Below are 19,833 nucleotides of genomic sequence, written 5' to 3'. Positions count from 1 at the left end.
ATGCTATTTGAAAATACGTTATAATTGCATTAACAAGTACAATGGGAAAGAACATTAGTTTGGGAACTAATATACCTGACTCTTGGTTAGCATACAGCTTGACTCTTGGGAGATAAACTGGGGCAATTTTTAAAAATAAACTTGCTATTTTAGAAAAGTTTTAGATTTTTTTTAAAAATTGTGAAAATACTGCAGAGTTATCACATACCCCAGACTAGGAGTCCCCTATTTTTAACAGCTTACATTGGTGTGGTGCATGTATCACCATTTATAAATCAATATTGGTACCTTCTTACTATCTAAAGTCACACTTTATTTGTATTTCCTCAGCCTTTCCCTGATATCCCTCTTATGTTCCAGGATTCTACCCAGATTTCCATATTATGTTTAATCTTCATGTCTTGATAGACTTTTCTCAGCTGAGGCAGTTTCTCAAACTTTCCTTGTTTTTGATGACCTCCGCAGTTTTGGGAGCATCAGGTTTTTCATAGATTGTCCCTCAATTGGGATGCGTCCGATGGTTTTCTCATGATGATACTTAGGTAATGTACTCTTGGGAGGAAAGTGATAGAGGTAAAATGCCATTCTTAACACATCATTTCAAGGGTTCTCATTGTCAGTGTGACTTATCACTGTTGATGCTGACCTGATCACCTGCCTGAGGTAGTGTTTGTCAAGTTTCACTGATGTAAAGTTACTCTTTTTTTCCCCTCCCTTTCCATACTGTACTCTTTGGAAGAAAATAATTATGTTTCCCAACCTAGCAAGGCAGGACAATATTCAACTCCACGTAATACAGAGAACACCACAAAGATATTCCTCAGGAAGACCAACCTCAAGGCACATAATTGCCAGATTCACCAGGGTTGAAATGAAAGAGAAAATACTGAGGGCAGCCAGAGAGAAAGGTCAGGTTACTCATAAAGGGAAGCCCATCAGACACAGCAGATCTCTCAGCAGAAACCCTACAAGCCAAAAGAGAGTGGGGGCCAATATTCAACATCCTTAAAGAAAAGAACTTTCAACCCAGAATTTTACATCCAGCCAAACTAAGCTTCATAAGTGAAGGAAAAATAAAATCTTTTGTGAACAAGCAAGCACTCAGAGATTTCATCATCACCAGGCCTGCTTTACAAGAGCTTCTGAAAGAACCACTACAAATAGAAAGGAACAACCAGTATCAGCCTTTCTAAAAACACCAAAAAATAAAGAACATCAACATAATTAAGAACTTGCATCAACTAATGGGCAAAACAGCCAGCTAGCATTAAATGGCAACATCAAACTCACATATATTATTATTAATTCTAAATTTAAATCGACTAAATCCCACAATCCAAAGACACAGACAGGCAAAAAAAGCCAAGACCCATTGGTATGCTACATCCAGACCCATCTCACATGGAAGGTTACACAAAGACTCAAAACAAAGGGATGGATAAAAATTTACCAACCAAATGGAGAGCAAAAGTAAATAAATAAATAAATAGAAAGCAGGATTTGCAATTTTTGCTGATAAAATAGACTTTAAAGCAACAAAGATCAAAAGAAGCAAAGAAGGATATTACATAATGATAAAAGGATCAATGTAACAAGAAGAGCTAAAGATCCTAAATATATATGCACCCAATACAGGAATACCCAGATATATAAGACTTACAAAGAGACTTAGACTCCCACACAATAATAGTGAGAGACTTCAACATCAATATTAGACAGATCAATGAGACAGAAAGTTAACACTGATATCCAGGACTTGAACTCAGATCTGGAACAAGTAGACTTAATTAACATTTATAGAACTCTCCACTTTAAATACACAAAATATGCACTCTTATCAGTACCACATCACACCTATTTACAGGTTTAAATGAAATATTTGTTGGCTGCTTGTTAGTTATTTTCTTCCCTCATTTTTTTTCATGTCTCTATTATTAAACACAATTACAGGCATACGCATTTTAGACTGCATTCTAGCACATGTAAGGAATGAGGGGTTGTCCTCCCCCTCTCCGAAGGTGAATAACTACGTAAATTATTTGAAATTCTTCAGTACTGGGGACTTGTATGTTCTCCCTAATTTGTATTTACTTGTTCACTCCTTTCCTTTAATCAGAATGTGCATATAGGTATTTATTTTTATGCTTTGTGTTATGATTCAGCACTATTTTACTAACTATTTTACTAAAATTGTTCTAGTGTTGACCAATGGGGCTATTTTAGTTAGCTCTTGCATTCTTCCTGCAAACACTCACCACTCTGTATGTGTGTGTGTGTGTATTGTTTGGTTTTGTATTTTCTACATGTTCTATCTTCCATTAAAAAAATACTCCAGACTTATCTTGTATATTTTCTGCTCTTGTCCTAGAGCAAGCCATGTTTCTAAGGAGCCTTAATTCTTTTTATTGGAAAATGGTATCAGAAACTAAGATGGATAGGTGTACTCATTGCTACTGGGGTTTTATTCCTTCATGGGTCTCTTAACTGACAGATTAGGGAGATATATGTATCAATACTGACCTGTATATATAACACATATCCATAAATATTTCTATATGTAAACATATATCTACATTGAGCTAAACATGCATTCATACTGATTGTCTCCAACTTTAATCCTTTGCCTCTTTCTCTTGCTGTAACCCACCACCACAGTGAGAAACTTGGCCCCCAGATCCACTATCCATTTAATTCAGGGTTCCATTTCACCATCTGCCATAGAATACTGATATCCAATTTGTAAATAAACCCATGCCCACTTGGGCAACAACTTTATCTACTAGGGTACAGTGCGTATGCACAGTTCCTTTGCCTTTAATCTTATGGACACCACTCATTTCCAAAGTTACTTAAGTCAGCATCTTATTATCCTGCTCCTTTCAATTAGGTTGTTTCATATATTTGGAATACATTAAGCTTCTTTTGTCACATTATACTTTTCATCCTGAGATTCCCCCAATATGCTAAATAGATTTTTAAATTTATATACATTAAAATTTACTTTGTAGGAGGTTAAGTTCTAAAGGTTTTGATAAATGCCTGCTTTCTTATATGTACTGTTACAGTCTCATACAAAATAATGCCACCCTAAAAAAGTCCTCTTTGCTTTCCATATTCAACCATCTCCCCTTCCTGAATGCACAGCAACCAATGTTTACTGTTTCTCCAGGTTTGTCTTGTCCAGATACAACTGGAAACAAATGTGATGTAGTTTTTTTTTTTTGGACTGGCTTCTTTCACTTAGCAGTATGCATTTTAATGTTCATCCATGTCATTTCATGGCTTCGTGGCTCATTTATTTTTATCACTGAATAATGTTTTATTGTATGGATGTACCACACATTGTTCATCCATTTACCTATTGAATGATTTTTTTAGCTGATTATGAATAAATCTGCTATAAACACTTGTGTGCAGGTTTTGGTATGAACATACATTTTTAAATCACTAGAGTAAATTCCCAGAAGCATGATGGCTAATTATATGTTAAGACTATTTAATATTGAATGAAAGATTCTATTTTACTTTTATCTTTTTCTTTGTTTTCTTTTTGGGCCTGGGATGGGGGCATATGTATTCCAATTTTCCAGCACCATTTTTTTTTTTTTTTGGAAAAGACTGTCTTTTTCATTGAATTGCCTTTGTTCCTTTTCCAAAGATAAGTGACTATATTTGTGTGGATCTATTTCTGGGCCTTCTATTCTATTTCACTGATCTATGTGTCTGTTCATTTGCTAATACCATGGTGTCTTCATTATTGTAAGTCTTATAGTAAGTCTTGAAGTCTATCAGCATATGTCCTTCAACTTTGTTCTTTGGTATTGTGTTGTCTATACTGGGTTGTTTGCCTTTCCATATAAATCTCAAAAACATTTTGTCAATATTTATTAAATAGCTTGCTGATATTCCATTGAGATTGTACTAACTCTATCAATTAAGAGCTGACATCTTAATAATATTGGCCCTTTTATTCCATCAACACAGGGTATCTGTTTATATTTAACCTATCTTGGTTTTTTCATCAATATTTTGTAGTTTTCAGTGTATAAGTCCCGTACTTGTTTGTTAGACTTACATCTTTCATTTTTGGAGTACTGTTGTAAATGGTATTTTAAAATTTTCAAATTCCAAATTTTCACTGCTGATATACAGGAAAGCATTATATCCTCCATACTTGCTATATTTACTTAGTATTTCCAGAAGATTTTTTTTTTAATTCTTTGGGACTTTCTACATAGACAATTATATCATTTATGAATAAAGTCAGTCTTATTTCTTCCTTTCCAATGTGTTCAACCATTTATTTTATGGTATTATCTTACTACATTTGGTAGAACTTTCAGTACAATGCTCAATAACAGTAGTGAAAGGGGAAAGGGACATCCTTGATTTATTTCTGATCTTAGCAAGAAAGCTTTCCCTTGCCCACCATTAAGTATGATATACCATAAGATTTCAGGATTTTTAAAAGTCAAGTTGAGGAGGTTCTTTTCCATCCCTGGTTCGCTGAGGGTTTGTTTTGCTTTGTTTTTTCATGCATGGTGTTATATTTTGGCACATTTTTTCTGCATCTATGGATAAGATCATATAATTTTTGTTTATTAGCCTGTTGATGTGTTAGAATACATTGATTATTGAGCTGTCAATGTGTGTTGGAATACATCAATAGATTTTCAAATATTGAACTAATCTTATATATCTAATATAAATCCTGGTTGTGGTACATACTTTTAGATTTGATTTATATATATTTTGTCGAGGAGTTTTGCATTTATGTTCATGAGAGTTAACAGACTTTAGTTTTCCTTTCTTGTGTTTTTGTCTGGTTTTAATATTAGAGTAATACTGTTCCCATAGCATGAGTTATGAAGTCTTTCATCTGTTTCTAATTCCTGGAAAAATATTGTGGAGAATTGGTATAATTTTTTCCTTAAATGTTTAGTGGTAACTTTCTGGACCTAGTGATTTTTTTTTAAGATTGTTAATTATTAATTCAATTTATTTAGCAGATTAAGGATTATTTGGGATGTCAGTTTCTCATTGTGTAAGTTTCGATAGTTGTTGAATTTTAAGGAATTGTTCCACTTCATCTGACTTGTCAAATTTGTAAGCATAGACTTATTCATATTATACTTTTATTATCTTTTTATTGTCCTTAAAATCAGTATTAATGGCTCCTCTTTCATTTCTAACATTGGTAATTTGTGTCTTCTTTTTTGTTGGCTAGCCTGTCTAGCGGTCTATCAATTTTATTGATTTCTCAAAGAACCAGCTTTTGCCTTTGTTGATTTTTTTTCTATTATTTTCCTGTTGTTGATTTCATTGAATCTTCCTCTAATTTTTATTATTTCTTTTCTTCTGTTTGGTTTAGGCTTAAGATGCTTGTTTTCTAGTTTACTATGGTAGAAGCTTAGGTTACTAATTTTGGATCTTCTTAATTTAATGGTATAAATTTTCCTGTAAGCACTGCTTTGGCTGCATCCCACAAATTTTACTGTCATACTTTTATTTTCATGTAGTTCTTTCTTAAGTTATGCATATGTTGATAAATTCTAAATAACTAGTTTTTAAGTACTTTATGAAAGTTTTGTCCCAGATTTTGAAAACTTTTAATAACTGAGAGTCCTGGTTTGATTCCCACATTTGCTGATAAACTCTGCCATATTTGGTGGGTGGAAGCCCCTCTATTTCTTGTTCTCTGTCAACAATAGCCCAGGACTTGCAAGAGATACCTTTCTTATTATTCCACACCACAGAAAAGCCAGGTCAAAGTACCACATTGTTTGTTATTGATTCTCTATCACGTGGACTAGCAAAAGAATTCACAACAATATTGTATTAGTCTGTTCTTGTACTGCTAATGAAGACATACCTGAGACTGGGTAATTTATAAAGGAAAGAAAGGTTTAATGAATTCGCAGTTTCACATGACGGGGGAGGCCTCACAATCATGGCGGAAAGTGAAGGAGGAGCAATGGCATGTCTTACATTGTGGCAGGCAAGAGAGCATGTGCAGGGGAACTGGCCTTTATAAAACCATCAGACCTCATGAGACTTATTCACTATCATGAGAACATGGGAAAGACCTATCCCCACGATTCAATTACATCCCACCAGGTCCCTCCCATGACATGTAGGGATGATGGGAGATACAATTCAAGATGAGATTTGAGTAGGGGCACAGCTAAACCACAGCAAATACAAAACAAGACAAAATTACCTTGGGAGATTAAGAAGCTTTAACTGATGGTTCTGCAATTCAGTGACTACATCTTAATTTCCTCTGAGCCCAGTTCTTTAGTGTGCCTGAATTGGGCACTGAGAACAGCACAGTAAACAAGCCAGGCAAAAAACCCTGCCTTCAGAATTTTGATTCTGGTCCAGAGAGTTGATAAGTTTGTGCAAATTAGTGCCCTGCTGCTCAAACTTGGGTTCAGGCACCAGCCACATTGACATCATCTTGGAACATGTTAGAAATGCAGCGTCTCAGGCCCCTCCTCAGAACTTCTGAATCAGAATCACACTTTACAAGGATTCCTAAAAGATTCATGTACGTGTTAGAGTTTGCAGAGTCTTACCCTAGATAATGATAGATTACAGTTATGCTGTGAAAAGAGATGCTTGAATTAGGAAGGATGGATCTACGTTTAATAGGCTTGTGAGGGAAAGCCTCTCAGAGGAGGCTGCCCTCGAAGGAGACTGAAAGGTGGAGCCTTATTCATCAAGACCCAGCCCTTTAGTCCCTTCAACCCCACCCCCAGAATGGGGCCAACACCTGCCTGTGTGCCATACATTGTGAGCAGACAAGGAGCATTTGGGGGTGAAGGCAAGGAATATAAGCCAAATAAAAGCCATCTCCCTGTTTTATTAAAAAAGAAAAATATCAAAATATAAGTGTCTTTAGTCTTTAACTAAAATCCCCCTAGCCTATGAAAGGAGAAATAAAATATAATGCACTATTCCAGACGTTCTGATTTCTGTCTTTGCCAAGAGTTTTTTTTCTTCAGAAAATAAATTGTCCCTGGAAAATTCTATTAGCTTTTGTAAATGTAGATGCAGAAAAATGATCAGAAGATTTTAAATTTAAAAACTTCTGGGTAGATATTCTTTTTTGTTCTCTTATAACAGGTTCTAAACTTTAATGGTGTTTAAGTTTCTCTTTTCCCTCAGTTGATCAAAGTAATTGAGATTTCTCCTATTTATTGGAGTTGTCATGTTGTGGTCATATAATTATGCTGAGATATTAAATATGTCTTAGGCACAAAATTGTAAGTAAATACAATACAGAGGAACCTTGAGCTGATTTCCATATCATTAAGCCACATTTTACCCATGAGCAAAGTGCATTTATCATAGCTTGTAAGAAATATCTTGCCTTGCAGTAGCACATATACTTAACATACTTTTAAAAGGTACTCAATTTGACATTGGTATTTGAATTATTCTATCACCAGGAAATAAGGGGACGGCAGAGTTGCAAATATAGATATATAAATGGCCAATTAGTAAAATCATAATTCTATTCTAAAGGGCCATTCTGCCAATTAACAGCTTTTTCAGGAGGCTGGGCATCATATTGGAAAAATTTACCTAAGTTAAGATTGCCAGGAGCATTGGTTCAGAAAAGGATAGAAAGTATAAGTTTGTGTCCAAAGGTAAGCTCTTACATAGCAGCTGTTCTTAGCAGTTACTTTGTTGCAATTAAGGTTTTGTAATAAATAATGCTGCTATTTTTATTCCTGTGGCATTAAAATGTGTGGGGTTTATCAGTCTGGTAATGATATAAATCCTAAAAGAATTTATCCTTTTTTAGTGTCTGGAGCTCTGCCCCTGTTAGAGGTTACTAAACCACTGCTTGATGAGTATATCAGTCAGTGTACCTTCTCATGCAGGCATCTCTGTATAACGAAGTGCAAGTCAACTTTTTTTACAATACAAAAATATATTGTTTAAGTAGTTCTGTTAGTATATGCATTTAGCCCCAAATAGGCATTAGGCTTTATCTAAGGCCACAGTCGTACTTTGTTTTTAAAAACATGTCACTATTGGCCAGGCACGGTGGCTCAAGCCTGTGATCCCAGCACTTTGGGAGGCCAAGGCAGGTGGATCACCCGAGGTCAGGAGTTCAAGACAAGTCTGGCCAACATGGTAAAACCCTGTCTCTACTAAAAAATACAAAAATTAGCCAGGCATGGTGTCAGGCACCTATAATCCCAGCTGCTCCAGAGGCTGAGGCAAGAGAATCCCTTGAATCCAGGAGGTGGAGGTTGCAGTGAGCCATGATCACACCACTGCACTCCAGCCTGGGTGATGGAGTGAGACTCCATCTCAAAAAAAAAAAAAAGTCACTGTCATTACTATAATTAAGAAAAAAGATAGTGAAATGACAAAATGAATATTATTTCTAATTTTTTAAAATTCCCCTGGAAGATTAAAATCTCTACTAACAAGACTCCATCCAAACAGTATTCTCAATTAGCTAGCTAATATTTTCTTTTTCTTTTCTTTTTGATTCTACCACATAAAGACCAAAAATATATTTAAGAAGGGCATGTCCACGGACCAGCATACAATTACTTTAGTGTATTCCACATTCCATAGCCACAAAACTTCACAAATTACTACTGAGGGAAAATTTTATGCTCTTAAAATCTTTCAAGATTTTATTTAGAATCAGGTGTTTAACTGGGACAGAAAAGCAGGCAAAGGCATTCTAGAACAGTTTTCAACAAGAATTAAAACTTTTAAAAAAAGTATGAGGATACCAAATTAAATTTTAAAAAGCACTCTGTTTTCTGAGAATATTTGGACATTTTAGCAAAATTATGTTATCCAGATTGTTGGCATGAATATTCAGAGTTAACTGCAAACTTAATTGAATTCTTATTCTGAGATAGCCTCCTCATAATGGCAGGGACCACACCGGAGTCATTATAATCAGCATATGTATTCATTACCCTCCTGTGGTTAAACCCCTGGTACCCAGTTTTAAAAGCTTACAATGGGCTAGCAGTGGTTCCTCGGGCTTTGCTGTGTCTTTAAGGTCGACATCTCCCCAGTGCCTAACCCATCCACCACCTTCCTCAGTGATGTTGCATGGGAGAGATGCCACTTAATGGTTAAGTGGGGGAAAGTTGTCTTCATCTAAAACTGAATGTAGAGAAAGTTCTTTTCTGTTATAAGTTTCTGATACCAGCTGTCATAAACCTGCGAAGCATCCATTTACTGTTTCACTGTTAAAGTGAAAGGAAACTGTATGTTTTAAGCAGACGATGTCTACTCAATGCTCACACTTCACATCGAATTTGTCCCAAGCTCCTTTTCTCTTTCAGTTTTGTCTCAGAGAGTTATTAAGCTTTCACTTAATTAAGCCATGACCCCCATCTGGACCCACAGTAAGACTTGTGCAGCCACCACTTTCTCTTACAGAGTATTTTGCTTTCATTCTTCTCTTCTGGAAATATACTTTATTAATAAGTGAATGACACTGATTGACAAGTGGGACAATATAAAGAAAGGTTTTGATCAAAATGTTTGAGTCAGTCACTCTGTGAAAGCCTCCCAAAGTGCTGGGATTACAGGCGTGAGTCACTGCACCCAGCCAAATATTAGATATTTTTAATAAGAGAACTTAAAACCACAATTACCAAAGGGCAGAACTGGGTAGTTGAGGAAACTGGTATGAGAACAGTTACCTGCTTGTGAGAGAGAGACCAGTTCAAATCAGTTGTGCTAAGTGTAGTCACTTGGAGAAATAGATTTAAAATGTGAAATATGTATTTCCTATTTTTAAATAATCAATACCCAAATTTATTTTATGATACTTGTCACACAGGGCTATAATCAGGCAGGATTATGATTTTTTTTAACACTTTAGACCATAATGACCTAATTTCAATGTATATTTGCTAGGTGTTAAACCAGTAAATGATAGATAATTCAAATTATTAACATTAGTGCTTTAAAGTCAGTCACTATTAAAACCTAATTATTGGTTGAGAGGGTCTATGTTAGTGGACATGGAACTATCCCCCAAAATGGAAGAAATCTGTTCAAATTAAAATTAGAGCATGTAGTTCATATATTCTACATGAACATGTGTGCTTCTGTAATAATAACTTTATTATCGCCAAGTTACAGGATAGAGTTTTAATTGTGATCTTTGTATCAACAGAAGCCATGTATTTCGGATTAAAGACCTACTGCTTTAACTAGTCTAGTTAAAGACTATGGCTTGATACATTCTGGGCTCCAACTTTTATAAAAACCAGAGAATACTTCTAATAACACTTTTCCAATTTCATGGTTCAGTGCACAGTCAGTAAAGATTTAAATAATTCAGAAAGAAAGCCTATTCTTTTTCTTTATTAGAAGTTTGAGTCAGGCAAATTCTTTGACATTTAATAGGTTTTTAACCCTTTTAATAACTTTTTATAATGAAATTTATTGGCTGTTGTTTTAAAGAAAGGGTCATTATATTAGCATGAATAGCAGTCAGTAGTTTTTATGATTAGTTTTGAGACCTTGACCTTATGTGACTCAAAGTGTATAAAACCATAAATGAGTGAGTGATGTTAATATTAACTAAATTAGGTATACCTAGAAATATAGAGACTGTATATAGCTACATTCATCCCATTATCTAACATGCTATAAAATTTTGGCAGACAAATATTTGAATCTTTTAATTGTTTTAAAGGAGCTTAAGGTCACTTACAGAGTCAGACACTTTAAAATAACTGAAAGACTAATTTTCCTGGACTGATTTTTCCAAGTTATTAATACCATGCTCAAAAGGAGAAGATTTCCAGGCTTTTTCTGTCTTGGTTTCATGCTATTTTAACGTTTTATAATGTATTATTGAAAGGATTATTGGATGATTTCCATTATAAAATACTAATATGAAAATTGTACTTTTCTTCAAGTCTCCAATAAGTTGGGGGCATACAAATATTCTGCATTGGGAAGCTATCTGGCTCAAGCAGAATATAAGATTTTAATTTTGCTTCTTGAGATGTACTTTTAAGCTGAATGTCATGTGTATCTAATGATTTAAGTGCCTCTAAATGAACTCAAATATCAGTGTTCTGAACTGATGTTAGGAAGTCAATATCCCACTTGACATCTCCGTTTTTGCAAGCACCCCATTAACATTCCAGTGGAAAAATATGAGAAAACAAGTTAAGTTCCCAGGTTTAAATATGGTGTGAAGATGCATTCTTGCTAACTCATGCTGCTATGAATACATGCAGATAGTTCTAGTAAGGGATCCACTACTCCCAGATGGCGTGTCTCCTAGCACAACCCAATTTTCTTATTATTTAATCTACACTTCCAATCCATTCTTTTTATTTCAGTGCATACAATCTTTTGAAAGTATTCTAGAAATAAAGCACATTAATCAGTCCCTTCTCTGGGTACACCAGAACAAAGGAAATGTAAGAAAACGTTAGCATGTTTGATACATTTTTAATATAATATCATGGCCCCTTGTGAACAAAACACTGCCTACACTTTGTAGCACACATGCAAAAGTCATGATCTATACATATGAAAGGCTTCATTGATTCTAATCATAGGTAGACCCAGAGCACATTCATAAACTCCCCTAACCAGAGATGCAATTTGTAGGAACAGCTAATTCAGATGGTTTGGGAACCAGAGGGTGGACCACATGGTCCCCAAAGCTCTTTGAGACAGGATAGACCCTTTAGTCCATGAGCCTCTCATGTCCTGCCAGTATCTTCAATTATGAGAAATACTCCTTGTCAAGTAAAAGTAAACTTTGCCTGTTGCCCATTTGCACATTTCCTTTATTTTTTTCCGGGCAGAGAAGCCCTTTCAAGGGTTCTCTGAAGGGATCACTGAAGCGCGATGTATCAAACTTGGTAATATTGACATTGATAGTTTAAGATTCACAGCAGGAGACCAATGGCATTGGCATGAAGCAATAAGAAACGAGGTGGCTCAATCTGAGTAAAAAACATCTTTCCGGCTGTGCAGTTAAAAGGCATCGCTCTACCCCATAACCTCCTGGCCAAAGTTGTGATCCAAAGGAGAGATTATATGCACATAGTTGAAGGAAAAGAATGCTGTCCAATGAACTGGAGTGCCTTTTTACACATTAAAATGTTTTTGAACTTTGTATCTACCAGTTAGCCTATTAGCCTTGATCAGGGAGCTATTAAAACTCAGGTTATAAGTTCAACCTTTATCTGTGTTGTTGACTTTCTCACAGTGAAACCCTGTGCTCTGTGACTATAAGCTGCCCTGCTTATCCCAGGGAAGGTCCCCATAGATACAAGCTTTTGGCTGCCAGAATGTTTGGTCATAATTGTGTCAGTGCCTCACCAGAGACCAGAACTGGTCAGGGAAAGCAACTCAAGGATGATAACCAAAGAGAACTGTCGGCGTGAGCAGCAACCACAAAAATAAATTCGTTTGTGACAAAACATCATCATAGTCCTGATCTTAGTTAATCTTCACAGTCATTTTTTAAGGAAGCATTTAAGGTCAGTACGGTTCTCTCCTATCTGTCTCCTTAAAACATATGACTGTCCTAGATATTTATTGTCTTGCCTGTCTCTTTGTGAGCTGCATCAGGGTACAAATTCTGACTACACGGTCACCACTGTGGACCAGGTACCTAAGACAGTGCCTGGCCCATAGCAGGCACTCAATGGATATTTGTTGATGAAAAATTATCCTCTTTTTACAGAGGTAAAAAATGAGAGGTAAACAAGTTAAAAGTAAGATAACTCATTAGAAACAGTGGCAGCTAGGTGACATGAGCAGGGTTGCCTCTGCAATAACACATGACCTCCCTCTTCTTTAGGAAGAGGAAAAAAAAATCAAATAAAAACGGAGTAAAATTGCTTTTTCAGTTGTTTTTAAATATAAATCCAGATGCATACACGAGGGCAACTAAGACATTTCTTTCTTGATCTGCTGGATGTGGCAGCAACTGAAGTGCAGTTCTAGAGAGGAGGCCAGGCAATCAGGGTCCCCCTTCTCTCTGTTGCTTACTGTTCTTCATTACCTGATCTTTCTTCAATATCTGATCTCCCTGGGAGAGGATTACAAATAAACACCAAAACTGGTGAAATGGTTTTTAGCCAGTGTGATTTTTAGCCATCACTTTTAAGACTCTTCAGTGATGATTTGCTCTGAATACACCAGATTCCTCACGTAATAAGGGCCCATTCGTGGAAGAAGCCACAATGGAGCGAGCCCACAGTGTGAAGGAGAATGATGGTCAGGTAATGGAGAAGTCAGGGAGTGTGAGCACTGGTTTTTAAGGCAGTTTTAATCTTCCCTGAAGATGATGGTTCTAGAGAGTGCTATGGCTGTCCATTTGGCAAATATCTAATAAATTGCATTCCAGGGTTCTTACTTTCCTGTGATAAATTGTTTCATAATGATGAATTACCCTAACTAAACTGGAATTATTCCATTGTAGGGTACTGTAAAGAGAGCTAATCCTACTTGTTGCTATTGTCTTTTGAAAGAAAAGCAAAGATTTCAAATATTAAATACAAAAACAGTTTTGTTTCTGGAAATGCAGGGTTGAAATCAAGTTATTCTGACTTAAAATACTGAGGATAAAAATGCATTTTTATAAAAATGTCCAACCTTTCTTTTGAATCTCATTTTCCTTAGTCTTTAAAAATATACCAAGTTCTGTGCATATGTATTTTTCCAAATTTTCCCTTTTTTGATATTAATTATTAGTGTTCAGTGCCACTAATTGAAGTCTAGTAGCAAAAATCTTAACAAAGTTTATTTACACGTTTCTAAATAATAAATAGATCACAAGAAGGTCACGTAAAAATGATTTATTTAATGTATTTGGACAACAAATAATTAAACTCTCTCTTGGAAATGCATTTAGGAAAATAATAAATAAATTTTGATTATTAAATTTCCCCACACATTTGTTCTGGTGTATACATTTACATATTAATTGAATCTCTGGCAAAAATATGTAATCAAATTGGGGACTTAAATAATATCAACATTTACATTCTTCTCATAGACTCTTAGAGTGCATTATTCCTAAGAAAAATGAAACCACTTTGCCTTCCTGCCCTAATTAATCATGCAGGCCTGCATGGACAACCAAAAGCAAGGCTCAGAAGTTTTTCTTTAGGTGCTGAGAACGGTGTATGTTTCATAGTGTGTATAAAAGGGATAGAGAGTAAGCACTTATCACAGCTAAAGCCTGCAGGGTCGCCTCATTGCCCTAGGGAAAGCACTCCACAGCTCAGGGTGTCAAATGCTGACAGACAGGGGTAAATGGACGGCCTTCAGAGATTCCTCACGTTCTCCTACTCCTGCTGCAACTGGCAGCCTTCCAGGCCTTGCCTGCAAAGACCACAGAAAGCAGCAGCTGGTGAGCCACATTAGCAAATAAGGCCTCGGGGCTACCCGTGTTCCAGCGCTCTGTGCACCAACTGCTATTCACTCTAACAGCTGGATCAGAGCAGAGCCAGCCGAGGCGGTGGTGCAGTTTTATGTGTACAACTGTTTTGATATAGATTGTCTGCTAGAGGCAGAGATAATGATAGCTTTCAAGGCTGGCGTGTTGGACAGGGAGGGATGCAGATATTTGAAGAAGGAATACAGACTCTGGAAGGATTGTGAAGCATGCACAGTTTTAAACACTGGAAGGCAGACCCTCCCTCCGTCATTCTAGTGCCATTCAAGTATGCGATTTTAACACCATTTCATCACTAACATGACTAATGTTATTCCAAGGATTTTTTTTTTCACTATTCCAGTTACACCAAAATCTTACTCATTTTTTAAAAATAATAACTTGAGACAAACAACAGGGTTTTTTTTTTTTTTCTTTCCCTGTTCAAAGAAAATCCAAGAAGCTGGGCATGGTGGCTCAAGCCTGTAATTCCAGCACTTTGGGAGGACAAGCAGGTGGATCATCTAAGGTCAGGAGTTCAAGATCAGCCTGACCAAAATGGTGAAACCCCATCTCTACTAAAAATAAAAAAATTAGTTGGGTGTGATGGCAGGTGCCTGTAATCCCAGCTACTCAGAAAGCTGAGGCAGGAGAATTACTTGAACTCAGGAGGCAGAGGCTACAGTAAGCTGAGATCACACCATTGCACCCCAGCCTGGGTGACAGAGCAAGACTCCATCTCAAAGAAAAACAAGAAAATACGAAATCCAAGGAAAAATAATGAAGACATATGCTAAAATATGTAGTGAGTATTGTGCCTCATGTTTCCTCCTTGAGCTCTGTCCTCAGCGTGGCACTCTTCAGCTCTAGGTAACAAGGCAAGGGGAGAAAGGAACATGGCCTTAGCATCAAAGCTTGTCATGAGGGACAATACATGATTTCTGCTTTGGCTTCCTAAGTGATTTTTAATGGCACTTTTGCTTTGCATTAATTGGAAAAATTAAAATCTCCTCTTCGTCCTTATAATACTCCTTCATTATTTTAGTTGACATTGGTCATCAATAGCAATGTAAATTTTTAGGAAACAGATCTGGCTCCCAAAAAAGTGAAACCGAGGACTCATTTTCAAATGGAGAGAATTTTGCAAATGGTGAGATAAATATTAAGAGCTACTCAACACTAAAATGCCAATGACATGCAGGACATTTTACCAAGAAAATATGAAGTTCATTAGGCTTGAAAATAAACAAAATGAGAAACACACACATGAGAAATTACCTTTGAGACATTTAAGCCCTAAAATTTAGCAAATGAAGTTCCCAAAACATCAAGGATTTATAACAACTATTTCTGTGAAGCCGGCATCGTCAATCCTAATTGCACCAGGTCTAAACATCTATTCAGTGTACCTCAAGAAATGTACAGAGTTCCTACTATGTGCCAAGATCTGTTCTAGATACTAGCGCTATAATGGTGAACAAAATAACTCCCAGTTTTTTTAAGTTTATAATCTATTAGGGCATATCAGTAGTTAGGATTATGTTGGGCAGCCTATAACAGGAAACCCCAATGGCAGTGATGCTGCAATGACAGACATTTACTCCCCTTTCACTCCCACCATAAGGAGGTTGTCCAGGCTCCGGAATAATCACACCCTCAGGCTTCTTTCTTCCGCCTTCAGCCTCCTTATGGTGCCATGTCTTGGTCTATGACATTTTCCCTAGCTCTCACCATCATCTCCACATTTTTGCTAGCAGAAACTAGAAAAAAATACAAAGGAAGGTGAGCCTCTCCCTTTAAGGAGACTTCTTGGAAGCACCACGCAATGCTTCCACATACATTTCATGATCACAGGGCCATGTATAGCTGCAAAGGAAGCTCCAGATGTCCTCCTTGAGCCAGCTAGAGGGGCCCATTCCTCAGCACAAAAGAAAAATGAGTGTCAGAGGGTAGCTTGAGGTTTCTGCCACAAAGGGAAACAGACATTGATCAAATCTTTAATCTTGTGACTAAGAAGTTCCCAGGAAAAAAGAAAAATCATCAGATTGGTTAAAGTCAGTTTATACTGATGAATTTATTGCTTCAGTTACATGCTGACACAGCAAATTTTTTTGAATACTTAGAATAACATTTAACTAAAAGATATCTCAAGAGGGATTGAAAAATGCATTAGTCATGAACTAATAAAGGAGATTACTATCTGGAAGGCATATACACATTAGAGAAGTAAATTTTAAAGTGGTGTCCCACAAAAAAAGTGTAAACAAAATGCTTTAGGAGTTCAGAATAAGAAGGCTCTTGGAGCTTTGTAGATAAGCTGACTTTTGAACTTGACTTTAGAGTATATTTAGGGTTTGGATATATGAAGATGGTAAAGGCATCATGGAATTGTGGGAAAAGCACAAGTATGTAAAAAGAAAAAAAACATATTTCATTTTTATTTCAGTCTTTGTTGATAGAAAGATCTTAGATCATTTAACCTCTCAGTGGGCTTGTACAAAGCAGCTATTCCTACATGGCTCCCTCAAAGGAAAGTTACAAGGCTCAATAAGTAAAAGTACCAGGCAAACCACAAATCACTGAGCAAAGTATGGGTTTTTTTTTCCCTCCTTTTAAAAACTTTGGACAGCAAATGCTTAGAAAATGCTAAGGGAATAATGACAGAGCAGTGTAAACAAAGACACACATGATTAAGGGAGAGAGATTTAGGCAAAAAAAACAGAGCAATTAATTGGGTTTGACTGAACAACAGAGTACATGAAGGATGGTTATAGAGTATAAGTTTCATCTGGAAGGTTTCATGACATGCTGAAAGAGTTTGGATTTAATTTGGGGGACAGATGTCATTGGAGAATTTTTGAACCCGTGGCTCATAAATATTAATTTTGCACCATTCTTTGGGGGAGATGTAAAGAGAGTGACTCTAGTTAAGCAGCTATTGCAAGTGCAAAGGCAATGAAGGTCTGGATAGAGGAATGGGTGTGGAAATGGGTGGAAGGGCAGACGGAAATAATTGATGTTTTAGAGTAGACCTAATAGAACTGACAGGAGTTCGGTAGAAAAGGAGAGTCAAAAATGACTGCAACATGTTGAATAGAGGTGACAAGGAGGATGAAGGTGTCATCAACAGATATTGGCCAGAGAGAAAAAAACATAGCTTTGAGAAAGAAAACTTTGTTCAGATTCCTGAGCAAGAATGATGTCCAAGTAGTAATGCCTCTCATGCAGTTTCAGAATTAGGCTTGGAATTTGGGTCACAATTGTACATTTTTGTTTAGAACATTTCCCATTAATAAAACCATGGCAAATTTTATCTGGGTGGAAGAAATATGACTCAGAGTAACATGTGAAGGAATCACTTGAATTGGGATGAAAAAAGAGAATTCTACTTAGAAGATTGCACGACAGTGGAGGAGAGAAGGTGCTATAAAGTGGAGATTGCTTCAAGCTTTTGGAACGCTTTTAGTTGTAGTCATAAATCTGGAACTCTATATGAAAATTAATTTAGAAACCATCCTCTCTGATATATTAAAGCCACAAGATTTCTGAAAGGATGAGAAGAAATGAGCTCAAAACAGATATGTTACAGACTGTATGTGTTTCGTAACTTGGGATTTATGTGAGGAAGAAATAAAGGTATCAATTAGCTACATGCTTTTGGAAAGATCTTTTAGTTAAAGTGTGACTTTGCTAGTAAATGCTTTTCATTTACAAGGCTATAAAACATATAAGTTGGAACATGCATTTCAGTGCTTTATTTGCTGCAAGGTTGGGAAAGAAGGCTGCCCCTTGTAAGATAGTGTCCACTTATGGGCATTCATTACTCTGTGCCCATAATGGGAACTGTTTTGCATGCTAAGGATCTAAAAGAATATAGGACTTGAGGATATTTGAGAGTAGGCCTGAAAAGAAATTTAGTATACACTGTCTCTTTGTATTTTCAAAAGTCAGTCCTAATTTTCATGGTATCCTCTGTCCTTGGCACAACTTGAAGGATATCTGTGAAAGCTAGTATTATTTCATAAACAAGATCAGATTGTAGAAGTGACATGTGCATCTAAGAAGAGGCAACAACCATTTTAGCAAATGTGACTGAAGGCAACATGAATGGGCTAGATAAAAACATTGTTGATTTGGGTAGACAACATTTGAAAATGCATTTTTAATTATCTTTAATTAATGGTAACCCTCTTTATGGAATATGTAAAATGTTAAATCAGCTGTTTAATCCAGTGGTAAGTATCAAAGACCAGAATTAGGAGAGGTAGATTTTAACTCCAACTCTTTGGTTTTGGTCAAGTCATTTAACCTCTTTTGACTTTACTCCTTCATTTATTCATTTAAAATTATGTATATACTTATTCCACAATCATTCAACAAGCTTGTACCATCAGCCCCTCCCAATTTTCCTCTTCGATAGACTGACAGTGTCACTAAGAGCCTCTGCAGCTCGTGCATGTACCACTGAATAGTAAAAGCTGTTTTACAAGGGACTTCACAAAAAGGAGAATCCTGAGCTACTTTTGAAGGATTGGAGGAATACAGTTTGGATAATGGAAAAAATGTTGGTTTGGACTTAGAAAAGGCAGGTACAAATTATGAGGCCAGCCAGAGATCTAGGACACCTTGAACTGTGCCTGGAGAGTCAACAGTAACCAAAGTTGGAAAAGAGCTAAAGAAGTGAAATTGACTAATATGAGACCTCATGGTGAAGGGAGTAAACCTGTTCCAGAGAAGAACACAGAGCATACATGGGGACTCTGGACAGCCTCAATTTTAGTCTTAGGTGAATCTAACTAGACTGGTAAAATGACTAGAGAGAAAATGGTAGAAAATGATTTTATTACCATAAAAACGAAAACAAGGCTATATGACTAGATTACTTAATTTGCCTTCACAGTATTTTCATGTCACAGTAACATTTGCAGACAGGTCATTGCTAAACATCTGATACTGTGTGGGATTTTCTTTTCTAATGAAACAGAATATGATAACATTATCATTTTTTTCACTTCTAACATGTAACTTTAACCGTGTATCTTTTTTTCCCCACAGTTTGTTGTTTTTCTCTCTTTTGTGTGCCCTCTACCTGCCTGAATTCCCCAACACCCCTCAGGATGAAAAACCCGAGCTGCTCCTATAAGCACCATGAAATATTCCCCATTATTTTGTTTGAAAATGCCAGAGAAATGTTAAGTGAAATTCGCCATACTCCTCATATACAACACATTTGACCTCTAGATACTTTAAGAGCTTCATCCTCCAATGCTTTTAATGCTAATCCTTGCAGAGACAAAATTCATTGCTTGAATTACAAGAGTGAGTCTCATTAAGGCTAAAAACCAGTGACTCAGATAGCATAATGTATTAATATGGTGAACTTGCAATTTTAGAGCTTTACTTTCAAGTCTGACTGT

General features: G+C 36.3%; 1 protein-coding gene across 2 annotated transcripts in view; it reads left to right on the top strand.

Moving 5' to 3' along the window:
- Positions 1-19,833, top strand: part of TOX (thymocyte selection associated high mobility group box) — a 306,725-nt gene that overhangs the window by 239,736 nt on the left and 47,156 nt on the right. The gene's annotated exons all lie outside the window — the stretch shown is intronic.

This window comes from Sapajus apella, unplaced genomic scaffold, assembly GCF_009761245.1.
Source record: "Sapajus apella isolate SASKATOON/1434 unplaced genomic scaffold, GSC_monkey_1.0 scaffold35, whole genome shotgun sequence".
Taxonomy (NCBI): Eukaryota; Metazoa; Chordata; class Mammalia; order Primates; family Cebidae; genus Sapajus; species Sapajus apella.
The sequence above is the reverse complement of the archived record's forward strand: the minus strand, read 5'-3'. Positions and strand labels throughout refer to the sequence as shown.